This window comes from Coturnix japonica, chromosome 1, assembly GCF_001577835.2.
Source record: "Coturnix japonica isolate 7356 chromosome 1, Coturnix japonica 2.1, whole genome shotgun sequence".
Taxonomy (NCBI): Eukaryota; Metazoa; Chordata; class Aves; order Galliformes; family Phasianidae; genus Coturnix; species Coturnix japonica.
In genome coordinates this window covers 121645714-121656151 of record NC_029516.1, presented here as the reverse complement: position 1 = coordinate 121656151, position 10438 = coordinate 121645714, and the positions used below count along the sequence as shown (strand labels likewise).

Here is a 10438-nt window from a genome sequence, read left to right as displayed (position 1 = left end):
CCAGTTATCCAAATGAGTCACAAGAAAGGGTCCAGAACATCTTTCTCTGGCCTGAGAAAGTAGGTGGATCTCCTGCCCAAAGGTCGGGGATGACTGCTGTGCACTCAGAGCCTGTTCTAACATTTCTATATTGCTAGTCCTTGTATAGCTGAGACGTGGTCTGAATAAAGAGAAGTGGACTTCTACGAGTTAGTTTAGTGACAACATAGTCTTGGGATGGAGCTTTGCCACTCCTGCAGCAGTTTATGGGGGATGTAGAAGTCCATGCAGTGATAAATATCGCTTCATTAATGCCAGACAAAAATTGTTTTCTGGACTTCAGATTCTAGGGTCTAATTCATACTTACAATGAGACTGAATTCCTGAAACGATACAAAAGGAAGGAAAATTAAAACTCATGTACCTTCCATAACTGTAAAGATATAGAACTGAGTGCCTTTAGCATGAGCTAGAAGAAAGACCCCGAAGCATAAATCTGAAAACACAATTTAAAAATGCTCCAGAAAATGAGTAGAATGTGAGTACTTACCAGCCTACAGGTCTGTTATTCTAACCAGGAAGTATTTCTGTGGTATGTGGTGATTCCCTACATACATAGAGAGGTGGTCCCCTGTATAAATCTCATGCAGGTAGGCAGATGTCAGGAAGGGTATCCCTTCAACAGCAGTAACCTGTCCCATAGCAAAGTATATACTGTGGAGCTGTGCCAAGGAGGGCTTCAAATATGCAATTTAGGCATAAGCTCTAATTCCTGACTTTTACAATTCAGTTGGCCACTTTTACTTTTGTATAATTTTTTTTTTTGCATTTTCGCTGTTGCTTTTTATCTAGTGGCAGTGTAATGATTTTAAAAAACGAATGGAAAAAAAAACCACCAAAACAAAAACCAAGACCACAAACAAACAAACAAAAAACTCTAACAAAAATAATCAGTCAAAGAAATATGGGAACACTGGCCAATTCACTTTCTGGAGATATGCTGCTTCCTTATAGCACTTCACAGGTAAAAGTGTTCAGTGGTCTTAAAAAAATAACTGAAGATTATAAGAGAATATTTATCTGTATATTTTATGCCTAAAGAATGAAAAAAACATCTATTTTGCATGCCAATGCACTGTTACATACCCATATTCAGCTTTCACTTTCAGCAGATGTTATCTGCTAATGTATATTTCAGGAGAGTTTGGAAATCTAATGTTAAATTGTGGTATTTTTTACCTCCTGGAAAGAATGGGCTTTTGATAACAAAAGAAGTTAAAAAGACAACTTGCTAAATGGTACTTACTGAGAAATAGGGTTCTCTGTTCCAGGGAGAGAGAGACATCAAACTTTCAAATCCTACTTGAAAGTTTGCATTTCTAAAATCAGTCAATCAAACAAACAAAAAACCCTTAATTTTTTCACAAAAGTTAATTTCCTTCAGTTTCAAAGAAATGAGCTGAAACTCATCATGTTGAGTCTCACCATGGTGAAAATGCAAAGCGTAGTGTGGGAAGCCCCTGGAAACCCAGTTCTTAACGGACATTTTCTGTCAGCCTTTGTCATCACAGCATACATTTTCCTGTCATATAATGCAGGGTAATTATATGGATTCTCCTTTTTCCAAATCAGAGGAATGCTTCCTTACTTGACTGGAGGGGCCACAGACTACTAGTCAACCTACAAATCCTGTTAGCATTACAACTCCACACAAATAAAGAATTTGGATCGGTGCCTTGTTAGATCACCTCTATTTCTAGCTCGCTGAGTAAAAAGAGCATTTTTTACAGCCTAGTTTGATAAGTAAAAGGTATCTTTCTCACCTGCTTGCACTCTGAATTGTCACTATCGTGCTTTGTTCCTTTGCATGTGGCTGTTGTCAGCTTCCGAGTCACAGAACCACTTGCAGGAACGGCTCGGGAGAGTTTTGGAAGAAAGGAGAGGGAAAAAAGGAGCTGCATTTTTATTTAACAGAAGAAGGAGAACATAAAGAAAAGAAAGGTGTTCTCAAGAATGTAGCCCGCAGCCTTGTCAGGTAGCATATCTTCAGATGTTTTTTTTCTCCCCTTTCCCACCCCAAGATCTCTCTTCATCATTTTTTTAAACATCTCTTCTGGGACAGGGACATGAAAGTGAATTGTGGGTCAAAGTCAAGAATTAGGGGTTGCTGGGGCTGCTTTCTGATGGCTTTACTTTATCTTTGTGTCCAAGCTTTTGCCAGTCAGCAGGTACCGCGGGTTATCCATTCCAGTCACATCATTTTCTGCTTGATGACAAGCATCACACCTTCATCCATCACATTTACATTTCAAACTGCCACACTGCTCTATTGATTAATTATTTAGCAGCTCTTGGCCACTTGCGAGTGTTTCTGTGCTCACGTTTCACAGAGAAGGTCCATTCTTTTTATTTGCGTACGGTTTTGTAAAGCAGAAAAAATATGTAATGCCTTTAGCACACGCACCCCTGTGCATGTATGCTAATATATATGATATGGCAATATATATATGCATATGTGTGTGCATGCTTATGTGGTGTATGTACTGGTACAATTAAATACACACAAGGAGTGGGAGCAGGTAATCTGATCAATAAGCACATGCTCACACTGATAATAGATTTCTGAGTTGTCAGAGACCTGAGCAGACGATCAATGAGACCTTGCAGGTGTGCTGGAGCCAGGCATTGGATCAGCTACATCCTTGCACACCAGTGGGAAACTCACACACCATCCTCTGGGCTCTGTCACTCAGAACAAAAACAGGTGAAAGTCTCTTGCAGGTGCTTGATAATGTTTATATTTCTTCCACATCACAGGCAGGAAAAGGGCAGCCCCTACACAAGAGCCAAGGAGATCTGGTTCCTTCTAAGCTTCCATTAGCCCAGGCAAATCACTTCATCTTTCTTTTCCTCCATTCTCTTTTGGTGAAATGGAAATCCTGTGGCATCTGGAAAATAAATCCACTACTCTGTTGGGAAAGCTGGCTACCCAAAGGTAAGTGGTTATATGACCATATGGATAGACTGCCGTGTACTAATCCTTATCCCTCATTTCTCTGAACTGGTTCCTCCCAATTTCAATGTGAATTTTTGTGTGGGTATTTATAACGTAAGATTTTAAGAGAAATAAAAGAATCAGTGAGCTTATCTGTTCCAAGAGTGGTGTTATCACTTGGTGATACCGTCTTTTCATCTCTCTCTCACAACTTCTAAAACTTACACTAAGGGAGTTAGGATCTAATCTTATAGACTGTAAGAATAAAATCTATTTATCTGCTTAAAGTAGAGATGGAAAATCTAGGTTGGTGTAGAAATGATTGTTTACAAGAGTGATGTTTGGCCTCTGGATCATTCCTGAGTACTCTGCTGTGACTGAGCATTTTCCTGATCCACCAGCACTTTTCACCTAGCAGTTCCTGTGAGAAAAATCTTTAATCCTTCTTTGATGTTCCAGGTGGTGGTGCATTCCATACATTATCCCTAATTTCTTGCCAAAAGATAGATGTCTTTAGAAAGAACACCTGCAAGAACGAGGAAATATGAAGTACGTAATAATAGAAAAAGGAATTTCAGTAAAAATCTTGAGACCATTCTTTGGATGTTCATGACATCATGTACTTACACTGGAGCTGGAAATGAGGTCATCTTGAATTCCTACATAAAAATAGTATTTAAATCTTTCTTAATGTTTTCAACTGTTTCTATTTTTTTGCAAATTTATTATGGATAAAACCCAACCTATATAAACAGAATGATTCTTTTCTTCTGCTATTCATTTTCAGTAATTTCTAAGTAATGCAAAGCTTATTAAAATAAAAGGAAATGTGTACGTTAACTTAATATGCTCTGGATGAAACCTTTGAAGAGGAGGGACCACATGGTCCTTATTGCCCATCTCTTGAATTTCTGTCATTGTCCTTCAAATTTCAGAGGAAAATGTAATGCTACTGACTTTTTTAATGGATGGGATTTGTGCCAGTATTGAGCTCATTGTTTCAATTGTGTTAGGTTAGGCTTGGTCAAAGTTCTCCTGTGAAATTACTTGGTTTATTTTAAAGTACATTGGGAACATGTACAGGGTAAATGAATACTGTATTTATATGTTTACAGCAAAATATTACAGTGTTCAGACAAACCAATGTTGTTTGCCTACTATATTAGCAGTGTTAATACATTATTTAATAAACTGGGAATAATGGGCTGGTTCATTTCTATGGAGATAAATGAAATGAAAAATGAAGTCATCTGGGCCTTAGTCCTGACCTGTGGTGGAAGATTTGGATGTTTGGTTGAATATAATGTATACCTCTGACTTCAATTAAAGGAAATATTTAATGTTAGATTTTTGCCACTATTTTTCCACTGTGTTCACTTCTCCTCCTACCTCTTCTAGTCCATTCCGTTCTCTTCTTTTTCAGAAAGAAATTGAAAGTTCTGTGAAGTGTGAATTCATTTAGTATTTTTTTTTTCTAATCACTTTTCAATCCTCTCCTGTATCTGGCATTAATACCAAAACTTAATGCTGAGAAAAGTCATTTTGTGTTGATGGCTGATTGAATGATCCAGCTTATGTCTACATTCATCCACCAGGGCCAGATGTGAAGGAAGGTAAGTTGTGTTACTGGCTGCTAGATCAAGGACATCTCCTTGCCCTGCGTAAACAAAGGACTGGAAGACAAAGCAGCTATTTCAGACGTGCCCTCACATTTTCTACGAAGTGCACCACAAATTAGGCAGAAATGTATGCCTTTTAACTAAGGCCTCTGTATCCCAGCTTGTGAAGGAAGTGGTGCCTGTGCTTTGCAATGTAGAGGAGAATGGAAATGTAGCGTGGACATCCATGGAAGGAAACCACAGCAAAGGATGTTCCTGGTCTCTCAATTTTCAATATATCATCCAGATACTTTGAATATAGAGACAAAGCTATTTATTTCTGCCTGTTATCTCAAACGGTTTACACTGAAGTAACTTCTGAATGTGAAATGTCACAGAAGCAGCACTGAATTATAATCACAATAATTAAAACTTCAAGTAATTTGAAAATCAGCACTTTCATGGTTAAACAAAGGTGATGATATCTTTTACCTCTACAATTAGCAAAGTGGCTTTTAGTGCAAAGTGCACAACTATGAAAGATGCCAAAATTTGCATGAACATTCAAATATCCAAGTCTGGTTTAAGTACAGAAGGAAGGAATAGAAGATGATCCTTTGTAACTCAGTGATTCCTCTCATGTGAGTAACTTTAACAGAAAAATGCCAGTACTAATACTGAGGCAGCACTTGATAAGATGAAGAACATTATTATTTGGATCTGTCCATAGTACTGTTCCAATGTAAAGGTCTGAAATCAGAAGATGAAATTAAGCTCCTACTCTAGTACTGTCATTAGGCGATGTTTGAGAAAGTATTTTGCATGCTTTAAAAAGAATTATTTCCTCTGAAACATTTGTTCATCGTTGAATAAAGATGTTTCTGTCTTACACACCTATTCACTCACTGATCCTTAATTGGGACCCAATGCAGTGTCATAAACTATAGTGGCAGCAAAGCTATTCATGCTTCTCTTCAGTTTTCTTCATTTTTGCCTGCTTCATCTCTTCACATTCACAGCTAAGAGGCTTGCTCTGTATAAAGAACATGAACATAGTAATTAGTTCACCATAGGTGTGTTTAATTTGTATTGTCATAAATAAAGAGAAAAAATAACACTTCATCTTTTTCAGGCTTAATGACATCAAGAAAGTATAATTGAATATGAATAATTGAAAATAAAGATTCTTTTAAATAAGATCTTTTATTAGGAAGTGAGAACAATATAAAGTAGGCACCTTCCAGTAAGCTATTTCGTAAAATGGCAAACATGATAATAAACAAAACAATTAGATTATGAGTGGACTCCGCACTTTACAAAGATTAAAATACATAAACATAATGACTGTGAGTACTTGAAAGGATTATACAGGCTCTAATTCTAAGGTATGCCTTTTCTGACTGCATAAATACCAACATGCACATCCTGCTACTGCCAATAATGAGAAAAGTCCCGAGAAATCAATGACAGGCGAGAAGAAAAAAAGACAGCTAGACCCAGAGGTGGTTGTTCACCTTATCTATGAATGCAGCAACACTTTGCCATTTCAACAGGGAGTGTATACTCAGATATTGCTGAGAAGGTGGTCAGTTGCCCCATCAAAATTAGCTGGTTTTCACTTTGGTAACTAGAGTTCATTGAAGATGAAAATCCACCTCTTATTTTCAGTCCTTTTCTGCAAAAGAGTTATTGTTAATCAATTTTGATATAAAGGTCAGAGAAGAAGAATGCTATATCTTTTGCTCAAGTCTGGTCATTCAGTCAACAGTGAGAGCAAATACTGTATTTTCCAGAGGAATTAAAAAGGCAGAGAAATAAACAAATAACCAAACCATGAAATGGCAAGTCATAGATCAAGCTAATAGTACAGTGATGTTGTCCATGGAGAGCATTCATGTCTGACTTGCCAGCACATGGAGCGCTTGTTCTTAATTTATTAGCCAAGCAAGTCTCAATTCTGCATTCCCACTGCACCCAGAAATCCCAGTAATACAGGACTGGTCCCATCAGTTATTGTAACAGCATTAGCAGCTACTGCTCCAAACAGCTCTATTTGTCAGATCTTCATCTGTGCCAGCAAATTTTGTAGACTGACCATATGCAACGCAACCCATTTCTTTTTATTGCCTCTAAATCTACTTCCTATACCACTTAACTTCACTGATTGTCCTGTTTATAAGTAATGTGGCAGGAAAAAAAAGGAGGTCATGACTCATGATTTAATTAATCACACATAATTAATCCCACCTTCAGGAGCCTTAAGTAGGCACAGTATTGAGAAACAGATCTCCTGACTGTGTCCTTTACATGGTAACTTTAATCCAGAAAGGATAGCGCTCGTGTACCTCAGGGGTCTAACTCCCAGCAATCAACTCTGCTGGAGATTCATTGCAGGGGTGTGAGGAGGACACAACTTTGGGAAGCAACCATCCCACAGAGCTTTGTGTTTCTACTGTAGTCTTGTCTTTCTACAGAAATGTTTGGAAAATGTGTAGAAGCCATTGATCTAGAAGTGCACAAAGCTATAAAGATCAGACTGTTTGCACTATCTATACTAATTTTAAACTGATTAAATTGTATTAACAATAATATATCTTGGCTTGAAGGATGTTTGAATTCCCTTTTTGTTTTCTCCTGATGTTAAATCTTTAAATTGTTTCTGAAACTGTGGCGTGTCTTTATTTGAGAGAGAGTATTCAGACGGTGTGGTTAAAGGGCATCCCTGCAAGGTGGCAGTGATATTAAGGCTGTATGTCCTGGAGTGGGAAAGAGAACTGACTTGGTGTGTCCTCATAGCATCCTCATATCTGAGGTTGTTACATTTTAGAGCGTAACTTCTATGACTGCAAAACATAAGAACTGGATTATTAATTTCTTTTGATCAAATATTGTCAACTTCATGCTGAGAAGAGAATTCCAGGGTGTTAGTCTCTCTTTAAATAGCCCCTTTTTGAAACAAAGGAAGAAAGACAGGCTGGACTTTTACAAAGGGTGTAAGGCGTGTGGATGCAAGTCCCTCTTTGCTGTTTTACCTATTTTTTAGAAATTGAGAGCTCTCCAAAGAAGGAAAGTACTCTAAACTCTTCTGGGTGAGACTTCACACCTGTAGCATACAAGGTTGATTGGCAGGAAGTGAGAGTTTCAACGTACTTAAGGGCAGCACCTCAATCATCACATAGTCATAGATTCATAGAATCACAAGGTTGGAAGGGACCTGTAAGATCATCTAGTCCAGGTGTCCATTCACTACTACCACTACGCTACTAAAACGTCTCTTGTAGCTCCTCATCCAGACGCCTCATGAACACTGCCAGGTGACTCCACCACCTCCTTGGGAGGTGGCCATTCCAGTGCTTGACCACACTTTGAGAGAAAAAGCTTTTCCTATAATTACCTCTTTTATTTTAAAACTTCTAGATATCACTGCTTCATCTTGATGCAGAAGGGAAACATGCTGGAGGTCCAGTTTTCTAGTGGGATGGGAGAACTTTAATCTTCTTCAAGCAGAGCTGGGACTGAGGTGCAAGATGAATTTCACATTCCAAGCAATGATCCACTAAAGACAGTGATTTGATGTTTGATACTTATCTTGACTTGGTAGTGCAGTGGAAAGTGATTCATACTTCATGAAAATTAATGACCTAGTCACAGTTAATTGAAAAAATCCTACACAAGGGTTAACCCTACAACTTTTAGTCTAAGGATTAACTAAGGATTATTTAAAAAAGACTACCCTCACTAAACTGAGAACTGATTGCCATACTTTCTTATATCTTCTTTAACTCATTAATTTTTAAGGTTCACACAAATCAGAGTGCAGTAATTTCTCCACAGGAGCAGTCATACAGTGATGAGTTACATACCTGAGTCTGAGTCAGTATGAAAGAACATGACAAACACTGAGCAAAATTTAACAATATAAAGCAAAATATGCATTTCTGCAGCAGAATGATATGTGGTTTTGGTACTCTTTCTTAATACTTAAAGGGAATAAACTTTGGTAGAACAAGAGACTTCAAAAACAACTCAGCCCAAACTCAGTGATAAGTGCCTTGTGTGTGCCTTTAAATAGTATTAAAATTGAATTTGACTAGACTTGCTCAAATCAGACCTGTTATCAACAACACATTGTCTCAGGAGACCAACATTTGTCCAGTTAGGGCTTCCTTCATTAATCGTCCAGCATCAAGCAAGCCAAATCCAAATCTGTGGAGAAAAAGCAATTAGATATTTTAAGCAGTGATAAGAACACCACAAATAATCAATTTCTATGGCATTAGCAGCTACCTGGCCTAGTAAAAGTCTATAAAAGCTAGAATTTATTGCAGAACACCAGACAGCTTACAGAGCATTGATTCGTAGTAGCATACATAGATTGCTGGATTTAAAGAGAAATCCCTAACGGTTCTTACCTTTATACATTTTTTTCTTTTCTTTTAAAGGGAAAACAAAGGTAAAGTGTGAAACAAATGTCTAATGACTGTTAAAATGAATTTGTCTACTTATCTGCTGAACAGACAGCTACCATGCTGTTGGTAAGCAAATAATATGCAATCTGATGCAGAAACCTTGAAAAAGTGGAAGAACTAAATGCAATTATATTACTGTAGAGTTAGACAAGTACTAATTGTGCTTTTATAAAATGTCTATTGCAACTTAAAAACCAAGAGACTACAAATAATTTTTACATTTGTTCGGTATACTTATATTTAGACTCTAAAGACTTCTATTCCTTTCACAATATTCATAGAATCATCACTTCCAACACCCTGCCATTGGCAGATCTGTCCCCACCAGCTCAGGCTGCCCAGGGCCCCATCCAGCCTGGCCTTGGGTGCCTTCAGGGATCAGGCACCACAACTTCTCTGGGTGGCTGTGCTAGCACCACACGGCCCTCTCAGTAAATAATTTCCTCCAAACACCTGACTGAAATCTCTCCTTTTTTAATTTAAAGGCATTTCCCATTGTCCTATGTTCCCCCTATCTGCCTGTGTAAAAAGTTTGTCTTCCTCATGAGTATAAGCTCCATTTAATAACCTCGTAGTAAGGTATTTATTTTGCTGTGTATTATCCTTTGTGATTTTTAACTACTTATAAAAATGTAATACAAAATGTATTAACAAAACCGTATTGTCCGCAACTGAGAAAAAAATTTTGAGAACAATAATAAATTACTGTAATACCGCAGATGTTGTAACTGATCTTTCAGTCTGAACTGAAATACATGCAAACCCAGATTTCTAGATCATGACTGAGAGGGAATTCAGAGATATTGTCAGGTTTGACCTCCTGTGCACATACACTAGAATCTTTTCCTGGAAGCTGGATTAAATCTTGTCTTTCAGAGAGGTGTCTAATCTCATTTTAAAGACTCCAAGCAGTGGTGAGTCCACCTCCTCCCTGGGTAAGCTCTTACAGCATTTAATTACCCTTACTTCTAGGAAATGGTGTCTTATTTCAGGGTTGAATTTGTCTAACAGCATTCAACACTGAAAAGGCACAGTGTTTGAGAGAAAGCAAATATAAGTGACATGATACATTTTATACTAATCCTAAATCAAAAGATTATGGAAATATAGAAAACATGACAACTAAAGCTCTAGTCTGGCAAACATTTATGCAAGGGTGTAGCTTTCTGCATAGGAAATAGTTTCTTTCAATTGAGCAAGCCTACACATGTGTAGAGTTATACTGGGGCTTTAAATGGAATTTAAATAGAAGTATTCAGAGCTACTATTAGTGAGAAAAGTATTAGGCATTAATTAATAAAGAAAACCTTCCTCCTCCTCTGTCCCCACTCTAAGCAGCCTTGAGGTAGGATACCTTAAATTACTGCTAGAAAGTGAGAAAACTTTGTATTGCAGAA

General features: G+C 37.6%; 2 long non-coding RNA genes across 3 annotated transcripts in view; one reads left to right on the top strand and one right to left on the bottom strand.

Moving 5' to 3' along the window:
- The first annotated feature begins 883 nt into the window (after nucleotides 1-883).
- Nucleotides 884-6049, top strand: LOC116652712. Its single transcript, XR_004305858.1, has 2 exons — nucleotides 884-2974; nucleotides 3434-6049. It is a non-coding gene; the product is annotated as an uncharacterized LOC116652712 (long non-coding RNA).
- The window catches only part of LOC107306672, a 154477-nt gene continuing 147996 nt past the window's right edge, over nucleotides 3958-10438 (bottom strand). Inside the window, exons 5-6 of one of the 2 annotated variants that reach the window (XR_004305856.1) lie at nucleotides 6087-8778; nucleotides 3958-5605 (exon numbers count right to left, since the gene is read on the bottom strand). This is a non-coding gene — a long non-coding RNA (uncharacterized LOC107306672). Of the gene's footprint in view, nucleotides 5606-5778; nucleotides 8779-10438 lie in introns of those variants that run through there. The other variant, XR_001552233.2, reaches the window with a different exon arrangement.